The sequence below is a fragment of the Podarcis cretensis genome (assembly GCF_951804945.1).
Source record: "Podarcis cretensis genome assembly, chromosome: Z".
NCBI classification, from domain to species: Eukaryota; Metazoa; Chordata; class Lepidosauria; order Squamata; family Lacertidae; genus Podarcis; species Podarcis cretensis.
The window spans coordinates 16,882,787-16,904,179 of record NC_137184.1 but is presented as its reverse complement, the minus strand read 5'-3'; the positions used below and the strand labels follow the sequence as shown (position 1 = coordinate 16,904,179).

The following is a 21,393-nucleotide window of genomic DNA, read 5'->3' as shown; positions in this document are numbered from 1 at the left end:
GATTAATCTGAGGAATGTGAATCCTTTTCACCTCCATATTTTCTTTCACATTTTTAGCTACAATCGCTGTAGCTTATCTGTTGCTGGAAATGCAGCATCTTTGGCTGCTAATGTCTAGAGCGATTTTAATATTAATTCCAGGAGTGATTAAACAGTGCTTTCTTTTCCCCTCTCTGGTTTTTTTTTTTTTGGGGGGGGGAGAATATATTCCACCCCCTCTCCACCATCCAAATACAACCAGGCCTATCTTTATTTTAAAGAGCGTAGGCAGATTATGCATGTGGTGTGGATTAACGCCTGAAATATGGAAATAATTCCCTGATACTTATGCAATGGATGATTGTTTGGATTGCCAGGGGTGGGGGAGGAGAGAAAGGAATTAAATTCCTCAGCTAGATTTTTAATACCCCACCTCGGTGCTAAAAAATTCAGCGTTTATATTGCAGCAGTATGGGCAGAAGCTTGATGATGCCAGTTTGGAACCTGTGAGTTCCCAAAAGGAGGGTGGTGAAGTCCAGCAGATATCCCAGGCTCCTCCCATAATGCACCAGGATCTGTCTTAGCTCTGCACCAAATTGCCAGTCCTGTCCAGGTGCCATTCTTTGGAAATCAAAAGTGAGCTTACTGGGGTCCTCTGCGCTCTCTCTCTCTCTCTCTCTCTCTCTCTCTGTGTGTGTGTTTTTGAGGGAAGGTTTGTATTTGCAAGCCTCAGCTCCTGCTCTTAAGCCAGGTTTGCCAAATATCTGACACCACCAGCTCTAAAGAAAAGCCCATCTGTGGGTTCAATAACCACCCAAAAGGGTGTTTGATGATGATGATGATGATGATGATGATGATGATGATGATTAGGTCCCAGGTAAGCCACAGTGCTTGGCTGTGTGGCTCTGAGCTCAACCTGATAAGTTATAAATTGTGTGGGTGGCTGGAGTATTGTAGAGTTGGAAGGGGGGCTGCAAGGGTCATCTAGTCTACCCCCCTGTAATGCAGGAATCACAGCAAAAGAATCCATGACAGATGGCCATCCAACCTCTGTTTAAAAACCTCCAGTGAAGGAGAGTCCATCACCTTCTGAGGTAGTTTTTCCTCTGTCAAACAACTCTTACTGGCTGGAAAATATTTTTCTAGAAAAAGAGGTGCCAGAGCTCACCATGAATTCACCTTGTTCTCTTAGAATGGCACTCTGTTGCACTCAGATCCTGCTTGTGAGTTTCCCGTGACCATCCGGTGGGCCACTGTGAAAAGAGGATGCTGGACTAGATAGCGCACTGTCATGATCCAGCAGGGATGTTCTTGGGAGCTGCACGATATACTAAAGTCCACATTCTATTGCAACCTTTCTGGAGAAGTGAATTTATGCTGGTCTCCATTGTTCCTGGGGTTACGCTCTGGTAATTGCAGACGAGGTCATTTTGGGTTGAGCCCAATCACTGGACAAAGGGGCCACACACAACACAGTGGGTCTGGTGGAGAGCCTAACAATACCAGGAGCCATATTGAGCCATGTGGCCCAGGCAGCAGATTGTGTTCACCCATCTGCTCCTGACAGAGCTGCTGACTCCATAACTAGCCGCCAACTGTGGCTACTTCTGGTGGTGGCCACTGGACCCTATATCATTTGTAGCCTTGTTCTGCTGCTGCTGCTGCTGCTGCTGCTGCTGCTGCTGCAGTGTCTTCTGGGATAGGGGCCTCTAGTTTCCTATTGGATTTTCAAGCCGATCACAATGGATTACAGGTGGTGTCACAGTTCTACACTGCCAACTGGATTTTGGCAGCGTATGGGAATCCTACAGCCAATTCAGAGCAAGGGCAGTGCTCAGCTCGTTCAGTGCCGCCCTCACTCTGCATGGACAAACACTTAGCTGCCTTGTTTTGGGTGAGTCTTTGAAAGGTGCATCAAGGGTTGTATCAAAGGTTAGTCAGAGTAGACCCTTTGAAAGTAATGGGCAGGACAATATTTAGGTGTGTTACTATCAATGGGTGTACTCTTAAGTAGTGCTTAGCTAGATACACTCCAAAGTTATTTGTACTGCTGCTGAGCTTTTTAACACAAGAGCATCACTACCTCCTTCTTTTTGTTTAATCCGAATGGGCGAAGAGGACTTTCAGTTCCGATTGTTCAGTGAAACTCCCATGTACAGGAGCAGTCTACCTCTGAGTATATTATGCTAAGGGCACATGTTAAGAGGTGGCCATCTCAGATATCTCATGTTCACCATCTTCCAGGAGCATCTGTTAGTTGCTGCTGCTGGACAAGTGGAACCTTTTGCCCAAATCCTGATAGCATGAGCTGGCAGCCCAGTGGTGCTTTTCTGCCCTGCGGGCAGGATTTGTTGATGGGCATCAGAGCTCTACATAAAGCACTTTATCCTTGTGAAGAACTGGGCTCAGTGCTTTGGGATCTGGCAGCAGCCCCATCTGTTGGCTCCCTTATTGCAAGATCCCCAGCCAGAAGAATTACTGCATTGATCTAAGCAGCCTTGCTTCTTTCTCCATTGACTGGGTAGGATTACAAGGAACTGGGTGGAAAGAGACAAACCTTTTTGGCTCCACATTATTTTCCTGGGTTATTTTGGCTGATTTGCTGCTTTCTTGATATCTGGCACAGAAAGCAATGATAGGATTATTTCTGTGTCTCCTTAGCTGTGGGGCATAGACCTTGGAGTGGTGGAAAACACGTTTTTGTTTTCTCTTTAGCTTATTTTTGTAATTAAAAAGAAAGAAATATGAGATTGATTTCAAGTTTGGACTGTGATTAGAGGTGAACAAATCTGTCAATTTCAGTTTCTTTCGGTTCCTCATTTTTCTAATATTAAATTTTGCACTCTGAATTTTCACATCAAGTTTGCTATTGTATTTTTATTTTTATTATAAAAAACCTCTCCTTGATGAAATTTAATTTAGGGCATCCCCCCACCCCTGCATGCCTAGTTGTGTGCAATTTTGCCTAATATAAACATATTTGGCAATGCAGTTTTCACTAATGTACAGTGGTACCTCGGGTTAAGAACTTAATTCGTTCTGGAGGTCCATTCTTAACCTGAAACTGTTCTTAACCTGAAGCACCACTTTAGCTAATGGGGCCTCCTGCTGCTGAGAGCATTTCTGTTCTCATCCTGAAGCAAAGGTATTATTTCTGGGTTAGCGGAGTCTGTAACCTGAAGCATCTGTAACCTGAAGCGTATGTAACCCGAGGTACCACTGTAATGTATTTTTGTATGATTTTTTTTCTCCAATGAATGCTCCTTTGAATTTCTTTTTTGTTTGTTTGCATATACTTATTTATAATAAAACATTACAAAGTATAATAACAGATGCAAAATAAATAGGAACAAATAAATAGGAACAAATTTCCATACCAAAATTGAGCCAAATAATATATGCACACAAGGTTCCAACTAACACACACTTTGCCCCAGTATACACATTTTTTTGTTACTAAAGCTAAAGAACACCACTGCAAAATTCGGAGAAGCACAGGTTTTGAAGGCTGTGTTTCAGTTCTCGGATGGCTTCGGAAAGTGCAAATAAGGTAGATTCACCTTTAAATGTGAACTGAATCAAATTCCTCACCACCTCACATATGTCCTCCACAGGAGTGGCTGAAAATTCATTGCAAAAAAGAGTTTTTGCTTCTGCGATTTAATGTGGGAAAAGGTCATGGTTGTGGGTTGCATTTCTCCCTGCCTCCTCCAGGGGGTGCTCTTTCCAAGCTTCATGAGCCTTCTGCTGACGCCTTCAGGATGCTCTCTGGTGCAGCTGAGCATTTTGCCTTCCAAAGAAAATCAGTGCTGCCCCAGACAGAGAATGCAAATTGGATATTGGGCATCATATAGCAGGTAAAGAACAGCCTTGTTTGTGAATGTGGCCATTATTGTACTGTTGTGCAATGGAGAAGGGCCATAGCTCAGTGCCAGAGCATCTTCTGTGCATGCAGGAGGTCCTAGCTTCAGTCCTCAATGTCATCTCCAGGTTGGGCTGGGAGAGACTCCCGCCTGAAACTTTGGAGAGCCACTGCCAGTCAGTTTAGCGCATACTGAGCTAGACAGACCAAGGGTCTGACTCAGCATTACGCAACTTTCCATGTTCCTATTTAATTCTGCCCATGCCCATTTATTCAGAACCATGAGGACTGGAATCTTGGGTCTTCTTTTAGAGGAAAGGCTGCAGCTTAATGTTGGAGCATCTGCTTTGGATGCAGGAGGTCCTGGCTTCAGCCCCTGGTGGCATCTCCTGGCAGGACTGGGAATGTCCCCTGCCTGAAACCCCGGAGACCTGCTGCTCCCAATCCCTGTAGACAATACCACGCAAGATGGGCCAATGGTCCTACTCAATATAAGGCAGCTTCCCATGTTGCAGCAAATAAGAAATGCAGTTTTTATTGGATCCCACACAAGTGGTGTTTGGATTTACCGGTAATTGGCAGGTCAGTTAAGCGGGACTGATTAAGGAGAGGACTCTTGAACTGATAAGCTGCTGTGCTTACTTATCACAGCATCTAGGTGGGGAGAGGGGTCAACCTTCACCCACATGCAAAGGCACGAAAGAACATAAGTTGGCTGAGACATAAATATCATTGAATGCACGTATAAAACATTCATAAGTGGGTTCGCTTGGCAGCCCCACTGCTCAAAGACCATGCCACTTGGAAGCCACAAAGCACTGGGCTGTTATAATCTGGGTGGATGGCTGATTGCTGACAGTGTCAGGGTTGACTGGCAATTGCTATCAGTCTTGCACTGAGTGGCAAAAGTGGTTGCTTTGCAAGCTCCTCTATGTGGTGTGGCAAAGCAGTTACTGCTCATGCTTCTTTGCACTGTGACAAAGTGCCTAATTTGCATGCTTATTTGGAGCGGGTTGAAGGTTAGACCAGGTCCTGGGAGACCAGGGTTCAATGATGAACTCATTTGTGAAAGCTCATGGGGTGACCTTGGGAGACCTTGTGGTCTCTCAGCCTAACCTACCTCACAGGGCTGTTGTCAGGATAAAATGAGTAGAAGAAGAACCATGTAGCTATGCTTTGCTTCCATGGCTGGAGGTAGTAATGCTTGCTGGAAAGGGCAGAGTGCTGCTCTTGAGCTTGGATCCTGCTTGCAGGTTTCCCTTCAGGGTATCTGGGTAGCCACTGTGAGAACAGGATGCTGGCCTGGGCCATTGGTCTGATCCAGCAGGGTTCTTCTTATGTTCATGTATGCCCTCTTGAGCTAAATGGAGGAAAAGTGGGGTGTATAAATAAAAAAAATTTTTTTACACACACATGCACATATGGTCAAGGAGGATTTCCACTACTTCTGTGTGGCTGTGTGCTCAGAATGAACACCTGTGCAGTGCCAGTATATCTTGCATTGACAGAGGATGGACAACAGGGGGCAGACTTTGCCTCCACGCTCTGCTTCCCAGGGGCATCTACCTTGCCCATTTGGGGAAAGCAGACAGACTTCAGCTTCAGTCTGACCCAAATGCAAGACAGTTCTTAAATTCTGTCTACTTCTTAATCTCTAAGGAGACTTTTCCAGGAAACCCAGACCATGGCAGGAAGCCTTTTGGAAATTTTGTTGATGGACCTATTGTAGTTTATTTGGGTTGCTGTGGGTTTAAATCAACAATTCTTCCTAACTTTTCCAATTGTGAAGAAAGGGAGGAGGGGACCCACAGAATCCCCCAAATCTGTTTTCTGTTACTTATTGGATAGCTGCCCCAAGAGGTTTTTTCTTTTTCTTTTTGGACAGGAGATCCAAAACGCCTTCTACACTACTAGGAGCTCTCTCTAGACCCTCTTGCTACTCATTTGATGCCCAGACCCAACTGAGCCCATCCTCAGCATTTGCAAACTTTGATGGCCAACCCTCTCTGATTTGTTAGGAATAGACCAGCTGTTTGTTCATGCTTCCTCTCTGCCTTGTAAATAGACAAATGATCACAGTTCACAGATTTGCCAAAAAGTGGTGGTGGTGGTCGGGGAGAAGGAACGGAATTAGGGTATTCCAAATTGGCATGCTCAGTCTCCATGCTGTTAAGCAGATTACCTGTGTATGCAGGTTTAAAAGAAGCCCCTGGCTCAGCAGGTCCTCCCACATTGGGAGCTGCCATTGTTTGTCCCTTGATAGGTGGAGACGTTATGGGCACCATGGTCATTTTAGCCAGTATGGTGCCACTAGGATCAGCTCTTCTTGCAAGTGTTGCACTCAGTGCACTACTTGCATTAGGAGGTTGAATGGGGGGCAGAGAGGTGTAGAGGAGGCTTGGTGGCCATGCCATCATCAGGGCATCTGAGACATGAAACATGAAACGTTCCACTTGTATGATGACGCTTGAGGTCCATGACAGGGTTTCTGATGTGGTGGGTGATTTGTTGAAAGACTTCTGGGTGGAGTTTCCATTCAGGATCCAACATGACTGGAGGTTTTTTAAAAGAGGTAGGATGGACATCTGCCATGGATGCTTTAGTTGAGATTCCTGCATTGCAGGGGAGTGGACTAGATGACTCTCGGGGTCCCTTCCAACTCTACAGTTCTACGATTCTATGACTGGTTTGGCCGAGCCAATCTGCTGCCGCATTCTACAACCCAGCTACATGTTCTGCTCTCAGGGAGAAGAGATTGAATCCTGACCAAATCAGAAGGTCTTTTGCCTCTCTCATGAGGCTTTTGGAATAAATAGCCCTGGTGGTTCAAATAGGCCTTGGCAGAAAAGTTGATTCAGATCAGGAATGTGCTCTTCGGATACTTGGAGCACAATCCATCAGGGCGAGTCTGACTGCCTGTAGTTCTAACCAGTTTATGCTAATCTGGCCTTGGTGGGAGACCATACTCACTACATGGAAGTCCAGGTGTGCCCTTCACCACAGTAGGCTTGCATGCGTTGTGATCCCCATGTGCTTTGGCACCTCTAGGCTCACACCAGTGGAGAGTTGGTCCAGGTGCAGCCACCATTTCAACTCGGTCTGGAGGTTCCCCGGTATGAGGATTATCTGGTGTCCTGAGGCCATGATCAGGTCCTGGAAGGGGAGCAGTACCTGAAGTAATGGGCACTTGTGAAACTTGGACCGGTTCACTAGTCAATGCATGATACTATGAGCCCTTGTAGCCTCACCAATTTCATGACGTCTCTGTCTTTGGCACTGTGTATCTTTTGAGTCAGTGAGCGAATTTTGACTATGCACTCCCCTTTAAGCCTCATCTTGAAGTTCTGAGAGTCTACCTGTAATCTTAGGTGAGTTATTGTTTGTTATGGGATCAGAGAGCTTTTACGCCAATTCATAACAAATCTGTGCCATTGGAAATAATTGAGATTTGTCCAGATGTCCTTCTTGCACTGGTTCCTTGATGGTGCTCAGATCAGGATACTGTCCAAGTAAGAGTGCAGGTGGAATTCCATGGTTTGCAAATATACTATCAGAGTCACCAGGACCTTGATAAAAATTAATGGGGCCACTGAGAAGCCAAAAGTGGTGTTTTGTTGACTATACCAGAACTGAAGGTACCATCTGTGACACTTGTTGATTGGTATGTGGAGATATGCCTCTGACAGACATATGGAGGCTAGCCAGTCGTTCTTCTCCACCACTTCTGCTGTTGACCTCAGGGTTCTCAGTTTGAATTGCTTGTAAAATAGTCTCTGATTCAGCCACTTCAAGTCTAGCATCACCCGTGTGTCATCACTCTTCTTCGTGACCAAGAAGACTATTGAATACACTCTGTGCTCCCCCACCCTCCTGTTTTGATACTGGCTCTATAGCTCAAATTGCTAGAAGTTGGTTAAGGCTGCACAGTCCACTTGGTGTTTCTCCTGTTTCCAGGAACGTGGGTGTGGTGGCAATAAATTTTGCTCTTGGTTGCTTGGAAACTCCAAGCAATACCCAGAGGAAACTGTGCTGAGCACCCACATGGTCAATGATGTTTTGTGCCATTCTTGAGGAAGGTGGAGACATCTGCCCTCTATTGGTCCCTGTGGAATTGTGTCATGCTGCAAGACCATCCTTCTTAGAGGCCTTCTGGAATTTGGAGTTGGAGTTGAATTCCCCAGATTATTACTTCCGGCTATATCCCGATGCCTTGTCTGTCCTGTCCCATCAGGGCTTGCATCCCATGTGATTCAGTGCCTATTGTATGAGTGAAATGAACAAAAAGTCACTTGATGCCTGCTCTTCACCTATTCCAGCTTGTTAGGAAGAGTTTTCTGTTTGGTCTTGATCAAGACCATTGCCAGGGGTTCTTCAAACAGCTTCCATCCTCCAAAGGGGGAGTTAGCTAAGTGGCCCTGTGGGGCGATATCAACATCCCAGCTATGCAGCCAGAAACAGAGTAGCACTTACCCTTTGGGTTTGGGTGAGTAGCACTTACCCTTCTATGGTTGTCCCTTGCACTGCTGTGTCCCTCGTGCTGGGGGTCTCTGTCTTTTCTGAGAACACCCCTCTGGGAAGTGACGATGCCCTGTTTGTGGGCATAGTGCAAAGCTGCAACTGTGGCAGAGGTGGGTGTGGAAAATGCTTGCCTGGGTGTTTCCTTTCCATAGAGCTTGGAGGGCACACCGGTCTCTTGACAGGTGGGTGCACTCCAGGCTCGCCCCACCTGTTTTCTTGAGGCTTCATGGTCCTTCTGTGGCAAAAAGGGCACTGCTGCAGTCCCCACCACACCTGGAGAAGGATGGGGGTGCTGCTGGTCTGCTTGTTTTGGCAAGAAAGCACACTGATCACAGGTAGGCATGATCAGCTTTGCTCTCCTGTCATGCTTTTGTTTTTCTTCTCACCTGTAGAGCATGAAAAGGCCCATTGCTGTCTCTGTGTGCCTACCAATCCCTCCCCTGCTGTGGCCAGTGCTAATTCCCCCATTCCCGGTTAAGGAAGGCTGAGGGTGGGAAGAAAAGAGGGAAGCAGTTGAAGTTGAGTTGGAGAAGTATAAAAGCAAAATGAAGGTAAAGTGAAAAAGGATCAAAAGCTGAGCTCTGTGTAGCTCATAGAGTACACTCAGGGCCTGTCCTGGGAGAGTGGGGTGGCCCCTCCCACAAGGAGGATCTTCAAGAACCCTGCCTGTTCCATTGGATGGGATGGGAGGATGGGAGAAGCCATCCCACTCTCAGGAATGCCCTCCAGGAACCTTTGGGGAATAACTAACAATTTTATCAAGCCAATCAGAAAACACCCTTCTGACCCCACCCAGAAAATTGAGGGGCTTCTATTTACACTGTTCCTGCCAACCTAGCAGTTTGAATGCATGTCAAAGTGAAAGTAGATAAACAGGTACCGTGGCTTAGTCATGCTGGCCACATGACCCGGAAGCTGTACACCGGCTCCCTCGGCCAATAAAGCAAGATGAGCACTGCAACCCCAGAGTCGTCCGCGACTGTACTTAACGGTCAGGCGTCCCTTTACCTTTACCTATTTACACTGTACATTAAAAGCACATGGATCTTTCTCCCCCCTTCTCCCAAAAAGAAATACTTGGAGCTGTAGTTTATACTTAACAGGCTGTGGTTCCCATAATAATAATAATAATAATAATAATAATACAGTTCCCAGGATTCTTTAAATGTGTGGTGTGGATGTTTTCAACACTTTAATGATTTTATTCCGAGGTGTTAGGTTTTTATAAATAAAAATGTGACCTTAGTCTGTTTCCTGAACTTTTCAGGATTGAACTCTATGGGTAGTCATGCTCTGAATGGACCCATTCAAATTCCTAATAATAATAATATACCACTTTTGACACCTCCTAAACAAAAGCAAAATCACAGGAACAAAACAAATAATGAAAATGCATCTATCTGCAATTAAACATGTAGAAAAGCAACCACATTAAAATGCTGACCGTTAAAATATAAGGGAGCCTGTTAGAATAGCATTGAAGAAACTCTTAATGCAAAAGATACACTTAAGTAACTGGAGCCTGTCAGTTTCAACAGGTCTACTCTGAGGAGTTGCTTTATTGGCTCTCGCCCTGAGACCTGGCAGTCTGACCAGGTATATTTATTACTAAATAGATGGCGATTCCCAAAGCCTGCAGAGCATGGAATTAGTAGCAAATGTGGGAGGAGGGGTGGGGGGAGGAAAAAGGAAAAGTCTAGACAGGAACTGTTCTGCTTTTGGGCTTCCATGTGCTGAATGGTTTGTGTTCTTAATTTCTCTCTCTCTCTCATGCCCTGGAGAGTTTCAAGCTAGGCATATACATATATATACATGCATGCATGCATGCATACATACATACATACATATGCATGGGCAATAAATATGTTGCTAAAATCCTTCCCTCCACACACCTTTCTTTCTCTCAATCCCCGCACTTAAAACTCTGCAAGAGTCCTGAGACATGCTTAACTGATTTATTCCCTTATCTTGAGAGGGAGGTTAATCAGAAAAGGAGTTGATTATATTTTCTGTCATTCGGGCTGTGAAAACACTTCCCCTCCTCCCCAGCTCAAACCTGCATTAACACAGAGCTCTGTGTGATGCAGAAGCTTGTAGAGAAAAATTCTTGCTGGATCAAGTCCCATCTAGTCTGGCTGCTGGCATCCAGTTCCCTACAACAGGCACGTCCAACAGGTAGATCGTTATCTACCGGGTAGATCACTGGATGTCTGTGGTAGATCACTGGCTCCCCCCAAAGAAGCTCAACAAGTTTGGCTCCCCTAAAAAAAGCTCATTGTTTTTGCCCTGCACCCCTAAAAATGTGGCTTTCCCCCTCCCTAAAAAAAGTTCAACAACTTTGTCCTGAACCCCTAAAAAGAGGGTAGATCACTGCCAGTTTTTAACTCTGTGAGTAGTCTCTTGGGAGTTGGCCAACCCTGCCCTACAATATCCAGACAGAAGCCCAAAATACAGAAAGCTGCTTAATACTGAACCAAACCTTTATTCCATCTGTTTCAGTGTTGTCCACATTGACTGGCAGCAGCTCTCCAGACTTTCCGGCAGGGTTTCTGGTAGACTTACCTAGAGCTGCTTGCTGGGGATTGAAACTGGACCTTCTGCATGCCAAGCAGCTGCTCTCTTGCGATGCCACAGTCTTCCCCTTAAAAACACTACATTGGAGTGAGGGGCGCTCTTGGGATTTTAACAGTATCACTGGGTTGTTTTGTTTCTGGAGCTGTAGCTAACCCAATACACTTTGCTGCCTGGGGCAAATGAGACAGTGATGCCTCTTCTCCCCTCCCACACACCCCAGTACTGATGGTTGAATCAAGAAAGAAAGAAAGAAAGAAAGAAAGAAAGAAAGAAAGAAAGAAAGAAAGAAAGAATTAGGGGCTGCCACACCTGATCACATTGCTCACCTCTTGCCAAACCCCACCCCTCCCTTTGCTCCTCACCCAAACTCCCATCCTCTCAAAACTCCTCAGTGTGCCTTCATCCCTGCTTTATTTAAACCCGCTGCTCTGGCTTAAAACTGCCCATTTTATACCTGCCATTTCTTTTGTTCCACTTCCCTGCTATGGCTTCATGCAAATCCAGGGTTCTGATGAGACACTGCAAGTCCTCCAATGGTGGCTTACACGATGACAGCCTTACATTTTTATGTGTATAGGAAGAAATGCATATCCTTCTCTTCCTTTTAAAGGAGTCCAGGGCAGCAAACATTAAAAAGTTGCAACAATACAATTCTAAAGGAGGGGGGGGGACACGCTGAAAATATTTGAAAACCATTTAGAATATCTACAAGCATTTAAAGGTAATCACATACCCTCGTAGTTACTAATTTCAGGGCTTGCCAGGAACAGGATCTTTCAGCCATTGACTGGCAGGGTGAATGGGAATCAGGGGCCTCTGTAGGGGTTGGCCAGGCTGGCACAGGTCTAGGTGTGTGCAGCTAGCCTTGGTCTTCTTAGAGCTGCTTGCTCCTCCAGGGCAACTCTTTGCCTTACCAAGTTTCTCCTTTCCCTTGCCGCTTAGTGAGCTTGATGGTCGCCACTCCAGCGACTGTTTGCACCCTCTAAGTGGGGCAAAGCCAGTGCCTCTGCCCTTCTTCCCTGTTTTTATTTTTTAAGTCAAAGGTGCTTCTGAAAGCAAAGGGGCACTTGGGGTGATGACAGAGTGAAAGGTGAGGATGTCACCTTGCTCCTAACCCTGGGTGAATCTGCACACAGGGAAAAAACCGCTATAAATAAGTCAGAAATTAAATCGTTATAACAAAAGGGAAAAAACCTCTATGGAAAATTACTTAGACATTTTATTTGCTCTCTGGCGCCATCTGGTGTTGCATGTTTATAATGCACTCAAAATGTTGTTTCTTGACTGATGTAGTTGAGTCCCCTCATTACTTTGTCCAAGTTCTCAAGAGTTTACTGAGGGAGCAAAGAGAGAAAGGTGCTGCCTCCATGGACAACGGAGTGTCCGCTCCCTTCTCTCCCAACTCAAGGGGGAAGCCTTTCCTTATTCCCCTTGTGGTGTAGTGTGGTGTAGTGGTTAAGAGTGGTAGTCTCGTAATCTGGGAAACCGGGTTTGCATCTCCGCTCCTCCGCATGCAGCTGCTGGGTGACCTTGGGCTAGTCACACTTCTTTGAAGTCTCTCAGCCTCATTCACCTCACAGAATGTTTGTTGTGGGGGAGGAAGGAAAAGGAGAATGTTAGCCGCTTTGAGACTCCTTAAAGGGAGTGAAAGGCGGGATATCAAATCCAAACTCTTCTTCTTCTTCTTCTTCTTGGCCAAGAGGGCCCTCAGGGCATGGTAATGGGAGCTGTCAAAGTGCAAAGGTGCACTGCAGCATCTGTCAGAGGGGCCAGGCCAGACCCATGTGCTCCATGGGGCAAAGCACATGGCTATATGAGGGCTGGCAGGAGGCAGCTGGCCAAAGAAAGTCATGCCTAGGTGTGAGCCCCAGAGCTGCCACTTCCTTGCCCCCAAGCTGCACCTGCCTTGAGCACAGCTGCATTGAGGAAGGGAAGCATGGCATGGGCTTCCAGCTGCCAGTCCCAGTCACTCCTCGCCCTGCTAAACACACATCTGGGGCTGGTGTTAGGCCACCTGCAATGCCCAAGTGCAAAGAAGTGATTTCCCCCCCTTTGGGGGGGACCATCAATACAGCTCTTCCCAAGGGCTCAAGGTATGCCTCTGGTGGGAATGTTTTAAATTATCTTATGAATGTCAATAATGAGGAGACAGATTCACTGCAGTGGGGAAGATATTCCAAATGGAGGACCTTCTCTGAGAAGGCCCTGTCATGGATCCACACTGACCAAGCAGCAGCCAGTGGTGTCACCACCAACAGGTCATCTCCTGCTGAATGCACGGCTCCAGGTGGCAAATGTTTTGGGAGTGTCTCCTTCAAATATTAGGGTCCTGAGGTACTGTATCCTCCATCACATCAAAAGACAGCTTAGTAAGTGTGCGGGACAGGCTCTGAGGCATGCCCACTTCCCTACCCTCCAAAACCTCACTCCCAGTCTCCGCCCTACATCGTCCACCACCTGAAGCAACTCCCTCACTCTGTTTAACAGTAGGGCCGGCTCCTGTTTGGAGCAGACGAGAACCTCCTCAAGGGACAGAAAGACTAATTCCCTTGGGTGTGAGAGATTTTTGAAATGTTTGGGTTCAATGAACCCCCAACAACCCCAGCAAATAGGTGCTCAGAGATACCAATCAATCGTGATCCCCCCCCCACCCCATGACTGCCTCTCCAAAGAGACAGACATAAAAAGAAACAAAAGGAGATCTGCTTTCTCCATTTCTGAGATTCAGAAGCTCAATGTACAATAGAGATTTATTTTCTTTGGAAGACGTCTTGACAAATAGGGGCTCCTTCTCTGCCCAGCGCTGCAGTTAAACTCACTTCAGGCTCAGCTTTCTGCTTTTTATTTTGCTTCGGCAGGATCCGAAGTACAGCAGGCCAGGCTTTTTTAAAAATAAAAAATAATAAAAAAATCCTCACAAAAATAGATAGCTTAGATAGTACAGGCCTTTCTCAGTGTACCTTGTCCTTGCTCCAGGTAATTCTCATCTTCAAAATCAATGCAACATGGGAAATGGGGTGTGCCCATGTACTCTGTATCAGAGATGTGAGACACCAGGCCCGGAGGCTGAATGTGGTGGCCCTTGGGGCCTCTCTGTGTGGTCCCTGGTACTGTGTGGCCACACCACTCACAGTCTTGCTTTGGATGACCCTTGAGTGTTTTTGAGTGTGCTTAATATCTCATGGTGCCTCTTGCTTCCAGGGATGGTGTGCAGAGGGGGAGATGTGAGTGTGAATCAATCAATGAACATTTAGATCTCTGCCCACTTTTACCCCTGCCCCCCCCCCGACTGGTGTGTGACCTTCGAAAGGTTGTCTGGGAGGGAATGTGGCCTAGTGGCTGAAAAATACTTGCCCCGATCACCTTGCATCAAAGGGAGCCAAGCATTCTGCTCCCCTCACGGAGGATAGACCTCTTACAGAGGATGGATGGAGTATATTTCAGAGCCGACAAAGATTTTTTTCAGCCTGAATAATAATAATAATAATAATAATAATAATAATAATAATAATTTATTATTTATATCCCGCCCATCTGGCTGGGCCTTCCCAGCCACTCTGGGCGGCTTCCATAAAAACCAAAAATACAGTAAAATCACACGTTAAAAACTTCCCTGAACAGGGCTGCCTTAAGATGTCTTCTGAATGTCAGGTAGTTGTTTATCGCTTTGACATGTGAAGGCCACATTCAGCTTTGGCAACCTGCTGGGGCCCCCATCTGTTTAGCTGACAGCAGCCTCTGGGAGCTCATGACCAGAAACAGAGGGGGATTTGAGGGGGAGATCCAGAGTACTGTCTCATTGTGTTTGTAGGATCAAGACAGGACAGCGAAGGAGCTGCTGCAGTAACCTGCAACACCTATGCCATGTTTGTCTTCCTGCCTGAGAATGTGCTAAAATATACCTGCAGCAAGTACAACCTGGTTGCCTTACTTACTGGAAGAGAAGGTACAGAAATTTGAGGCCTGTCGATCTTAGGGTTGCCATACATCCTGGTTTTCCCAGACACATCCAGGAATCGGGCTGAAGAATGGCATCCAGGCTGATTTTTGCTAAATTGACAAAACGTCCAGAAAACCTGAACATATGGCAAGTAGGGCAATTTTTAAAAATGCTTTTGAAATCCCCAAAGGCTTAATTTTTTTTGGGGGGGGGGTGTTTCCAGAAAAAGCTCAACAAGGGGGAGTGCTTGCAAGAGAGGGAGTGAAGAGGGGCAGAGCGGTGGTTAGCGAGGAGCGCTGACACATGGCTTGTGGCGACGGCTATTGCCTCTCATCTCCTTCCCTCTCTGCTCGGGAGGGCGAGGTCGCTTCTTGCCTCTGAGGCAAAGTGAAGCTGGAGGCTCCTTCTACCACCACCCCTTACTCGGTGCATTGGGTCCACACAACGCCGGGCTGCCACCCTCTCCCATCCTACATGAGGTGTGCCTTCTACCTTCTCGGAAGCTTTTCAGCGGCAGCACCTCAGGATCTGGGCAGTGAAGGAGGCTTGGCCACATGTGGGTAGTACCAGCCTGCCTCCCACTTCCCTTTCTTCCCCTCCTCCTCACTCCACTGCAGCCATTATACCTGTGAATGGAGGGAAAGAATGAGGCCGCCTCCTTGAGCTGAGGAGGAGGAGGAGGCCTTGACAGTCACACACAAACTCGAGTTACCTCTCTGTGTTTTTGCCCTCCGACCTAAGGAGATGAGAGGCTTCTCTCTGGCGCCTCAGAGCTCCTCATGGCCAACCATGGCGGTAGCAGCAATGCGAGGCAGCCCTTCTGAGCATGTGCCCTTGTGGAGTCTTGCTTCTGTGCACCACTCTGGCAGATGCACCAGGGAAAGGGGGTGGTTCGATCCCCCCCCCCCAGTTTATTTGCATCGCTGCCTCTGCAACCGTGGCGGTGCCAGTAGGAGCCCGTTTTTCTTCGCTCGCTGCCTCTGTCCCAAAGGATTGACTTGATGAAGAATTTGCCTTTTGGGTGGGACTGGCAAACGGAGAGATATCAGCTGGAAGTTCAACAACTTCACCAAAAAAAATAATAAGTCCCATCTACACTTCAAGCTACAAGGCAAGATGAGGAATGTCTTGATAGAGCAGAGTGGACTGTCCTGGAAGAAGAGGAATAGACCAAACAGGAAGGGAAGAGTAGCAGCATTCTATGTAAAGGAAGTTGTATACACTCCATGACCTGGAACATGAAAGGCAAACTGAGAGTATAATAGTCAAGGGAGAATCGAACTACTTGGATATCTGCTGGGACTCAAACTCTGCCAAGACTGTAAAGTCCAACCCATTCCTCCATTGCCTTGCTGACAAATTCTTTTCCCAGAAGGTGGAAAAAGCAACAAAGGGGATCATCTATCTTGGACCTGGTCTTCACCAACAGGGAGGAATTGACTGACGAAGGTCAAGGAAAATTGGGATTAAGTGATCATGTCCCCCTGGGTTTCATGATACAGAGGCAATTCCAGCAAAAAAAGGAAAGTGAGAGGTATCTAAAGAAATTGGTGTGGCTGCATAAGGAGCTTACAGATGAACTGATATTTAAGGGCATATGTATGAAATGGAAGACAGGGGAAATCAAGAAGCAGGTGTATAACATGAGTAGCCAAGAGTTGCAGGCTGAATGTTGGGCAGGCCATAGCTCAGAATGAGCTCAGTCTTGCAAGAGAGGTAAAGAAAGAAAATATTAAAAAGGTTTCTTAGCTTATGTTTTCAGCAAGAGGAAGAACAAGCAAGTGGTAGGTCCTCTGCATGGAGAAGATGGAGAAATGCTATTGGATGACAGAAAAGATGGAGCTGCTCAACACCTACCTTGCCTCTGTCTTCATGCAAAATAAAAGCAGTGCTCAACCTGCTGATAGCAGAATAAAAGATGCTAGGAGGGAGCTGCAGCCCAAGAGGAAGCAAGGAGACACCTAGCTACTTTAAATGAAGTAGGGCCTGATGAGCAGCACGCAAGGGTGCTAAAGGAGCATTCGGGTGTATTTTCAGAGCCTCAATCTGTAATCTTTGAGAATTCTTGGAGAACAGGTGAGGTCCCTGCATACTGGAGGCAGGCAAATGTCCCCATCTTCTAAAAAGGGGTGAGGGGAGAAGACTCGGGTAACTTCTGACCGGTCAGCTTGATGTCATTATCAAGAAAGGTCCCATAACAAATAATTAAACAGTTGGTCTGTGAGCACTTAGAAAAGAATGTTGTGATTACTAAGATATAAGATGGGTTTCTCAAAAGCACCTCACTGCTGATTAATCTCATTTCTTTCTTTTTTTATAGAATTACAAGCTTGGGGAAATTCTATGGACGTAGTGTATCTTGCAGTAGTGTGCAGTGAAATTTTTTGTAGGGAAACAGTTGGAGCCAGAGATGCCAGCTTGTCAGAGCGATTGGGGGGGGGGGGAGGAAATGATGTTGCGCATGTGAGCATCCTAAGCTGGGCAGAAGCTTACTGGGCTTTGGGAAGTAGGCACAAGGGGAACATTTAGGGGACTAGATATCTTGATTTCATTAATGCTTTTGACAAAGTCCCACATGATATTCTTGCAGAGATGCTGGTAGAATGTGGTCTGGATGTGGTAACTGTTAGGTGGATTTGTACCTGGTTGACTTACCGAACCCAAAGAGTGCTCACTAATGGTTCTTCATCATCCAGGAGAAAACTGACAAGTGGGGTGCCACAGGTTTCTGTCCTGGGCCCGTTGTTCAATGTCTTTACAAACATATTGGCTGAAGATATTGAGGGGATGCTCATCAAATTTGCAGAGGACACCAAACTGGGAGGAGTAACTTATGTTGCAGTAGACAGAATCTGGATTTAAGATTGTGGTAGATTTTGAAGTCAAACCTAACAATGAATATCTGTGCTGGTTAGTAAATGAAGAGATTAAGGACCACAGTGCTGTAATTTGCTAGAAAATGCTTGGTTAGGTTATGTCCCCTCACCTTCGGAAGTAATGGTTGTTTCCTGTTCCTTTCTCTCACTATCTGTCTTTCTCTCTCTCTCTTTAACCATGTAACTGAGCAGACGTCTGAGGTTGGGGCTTCAGACTCAGATTGCGTGCTTGAGACCAACTTCTATATTTTGTAACCAAGAATACTTTGCCTCTGTTGTTTCTGCTGTAACATTGAACAATGCATGAGTGAGACCTCTGATTACTGTAAGTAAAGCATTTCAACTTACTTAAGGTTGTTGTCTATTCATTCTGAGAGGGGTAGAAGTGGGGGAGCACTTTGTCAGTGCTTCATACTGGGATAGTTAAAAATCTAAAAACCTGTATTTCCTGCACTTTGCAAATGCTGCACCTACTTCTGTTTTAAACTTTGTGGCTAGGAGCAGCAGCTGTTGGCTAAAGGGCGAGTCAAGCCCTGCACTTTTTTGAATAAAGGCAGTCAGCCATTTTTTTCTTTTGCAGTTTCCTACACATGTGGGAAGGGACACGGGTGGTGCTGTGGGTTGAACCACAGAGCCTAGGACTTGCCGATCAGAAGGTCGGCAGCTCGAATCCCTGCGACGGGGTGAGCTCCCGTTGCTCGGTCCCTGCTCCTGTCAACCTAGCAGTTCGAAAGCACGTCAAAGTGCAAGTAGATAAATAGGTACTGCTCCAGCGGGAAGGTAAAAGGTGTTTCCGTGCGCTGCTCTGGTTTGCCAGAAGCGGCTTAGTCATGCTGGCCACATGACCTGGAAGCTGTACGCTGGCTCCCCTGGCCAATAAAGCGAGATGAGCGCCGCAACCCCAGAGTCGGTCACGACTGGACCTAATGGTCAGGGGTCCCTTTACCTTTACCTTTACACATGTGGGACTTCAGGGTTAACCTGGTCTTCCCCAGTTATTTCCCAGCATAAGGTTATGGTGGCCCAGAGTGAGAATAAATCCCAGAGTTGTGAAAGCATTTTGCAGAGACTTTTGACCTTTTCGGGTGATTTTTAGGCTTGATTTTAAAGTGCACTCAGAGAGATTGTATTTCTTAGCCTCAAGGTGAAGGAGAAGCTTTCCCAGGCAATCTTTTGTTTGCTTTGTTTCTATTGTGAGTGGATAAACTCACCCCTCATTTGTCTATCTACTCCTCTAATGCAAAGCAGTTATACTAAAGGATTCTTATTCTGCTCGGTGCTTTTTGCTTTGGGGTTTTAGCAAAGAGGATTAAATAATTTTATTTTACTTTTGGAGATTTTGAGAATGTTTTATTTTTTTGTGATTTTCCCTATTTTTATTTTGGAATATTTTTCCTTTCTCTCTCTCTCTCCTCCCCCCCCCCCCTTTTTGGGAATTTTTCCATTTTTGATTTTTCTAAACTGGATAGCAGGAATTCCATTGTTGAGGAAAGTCTCAAATTACCTAAGCTTACACGAAGCAATTTCATCCAATGGAAAAGACAATTAGAAGCCAAACATGATATGAAAGCTATTTTATAATGTATTGAGAAAGCGAAACCTAGTGAGGACAAAGCCTCAAAGGAGTGGGAACAAGAGAATAAATTGATGGTGCCGATCATTCTGGATAGTATTTCAGAGACCCAAATGGTTCACACAAAAAGAGATGATACAGCTGCTCAGGTGCTTGAAAAGTTGCAAAAAGCACTTGGATTCACAAGCAAGGGGTTCCCACCATGCCTGGGTGAGAAATCTATGTAAATTAAAACTTGAAGCCAAGAAGGACTGTGACAGTCACATGATTGAAAAGCTGGAATCTAAACAATACAAAATGGATGAGGAACAGAAAGTTTGCTATTTCTTGAGGTCACTAGGACCTAAATTTCAAAACTCTCATGGATGACAAGCCAAACCTAAGGCTAGCAGATGTGACTGAGCACCCGAGAGAGAAAAGTGTGGAGAGAAGAGCAAGCTTCCCAGCCAGGGATACAAGACAAACTATGCGTCTCATTCCCAAAGGAGAGCCAAGGCTACACTCAGAAAAATTGTTTGCTTCAAATACAGCAAAGAAGGTCACATTTCCAGATTTTTGAGTGTGTGTGATGCCCAAATTCAGGAAGAGTCCCTGCATTTAAGCAAGCAAACCAAAGTAAGGGGAGCAAATAAAAGAAAAGGGCCTTCTTTTGCAAGAGAAGAATCTAACTGTAAACAAAATCAAGTAGATGATTAATGGACTCATATGAGTGTGTGTGTGTGTGTGTGTGTGTGTGTGTGTGTGTGTATAAATCTTTGGAGGCATTAACAATGTTGACCCATCAGTGGATGGCAATATCCATGCTGCAGATGGCAAAACCATAACAATATGTGGTGCAGGTGCAGGAACCTCAAATTGCAAGCTAAGCAATCTACTGAGAGAGAATCCTGTGGAACAGGTCCTGTTTGAATTGCAGCATGTTCAATGTATCCACCTTGGGCAGAAGAAATGGTTTCTGTGTGCAGTTTGAAGACTGAAGATGCCAGGTGACCGGAGATGGTGACTAATATCGCAGAACCTCAGAAGGCTGAAGCAGACCCAGAGCTCTGGCACAGAAGGCTTGGCCACAAGCCATTAGGGAACTGAAATGCAAGGAGCTTGCAAGAGGGGAGAAGGTATTCCAGAGTGCACCAACCGCAATGAAGTGCGTAAGTTGCCTAACTGAGAAAAGTGTTAAACCATTTCCCCCTCACCCCTTATATACTCAACAAAGAAGCACCAGAGTGCTTGATGTAGTCTATAGTGATGTATGTGGTCCACTGAGTGTTCCCTTGCTAGGGAAAAATGAGTACGTTTTATTTTTTCTAGATGACTTTTCAGGATACTGTGTTCTGTACCTCCTCAGGGAGAAAAGTGAGACAGTGGATATGTTCAGAAAGTACCTCGCCATGGTGAGCAACAAGTTGCAGAGGGAAACTACAACTCTCATGAACGACAACAGTGGTGAGTTTACTTCAAAGCACATGAGAACCCTCCTGGAAGAGGAAGCCATTACACATGGGAGGAGTGTTAGTCACACCCCACAACAGAGCTCAGTAGCTGATACAGAGTTTATGGAGATGACCTGATGCATGCTGAGGGATGCTGGCCTCCTCAAATGCATGTGGGGAGCTGCAGTAGCCACTGCAGGGTATCTCCAGAACAGACTGCGGGGGCAGCATGCACACCTTTTGAGCTTTGACATGGAAGTGTACTTAACCTATCACACAGGCATGTATTTGGCAGCATTGCCTATATACCCAAAGAGAATAAGCAAGCTGAACTCCAGGGTAGAACGAGAAACTATGCTAAGATATACTTCTGGAGGCAAAGGTTACAGAGTTATGGACTTAGAAGTAGGAAAGGTCAGTGCAAGAAGAGTGGTTCATTTTGATGAGCACAGTGAACAGTAAAATGCTTTTTCTGGGCAGTGAGAGGAAGAGACACAAGACCTCATGTACTTTCCTGAATTGATATACAATAGGCCAGGTCTGCCTTCTACTGTCACACCAGCTAGCACTGATTATGAACAAGAAAAAGAAGCAGAGGAGCAGATTCCAAGTAGCAGCAATACTACAGGTGCCTGCACTGG

General features: G+C 45.9%; 1 protein-coding gene across 3 annotated transcripts in view; it reads left to right on the top strand.

Moving 5' to 3' along the window:
* Window positions 1-21,393, top strand: part of FAM163B (family with sequence similarity 163 member B) — a 52,024-nt gene that overhangs the window by 22,331 nt on the left and 8,300 nt on the right. For 2 of the 3 annotated variants that reach the window (XM_079961536.1, XM_079961535.1), the window contains exon 2: window positions 20,668-20,765. The exons of the other annotated variant lie outside the window; for it this stretch is intronic. The gene's annotated coding sequence lies outside the window, so the exon portion shown is untranslated. The remainder of the gene's footprint in view (window positions 1-20,667; window positions 20,766-21,393) is intronic. 3 annotated transcript variants of the gene reach the window in all.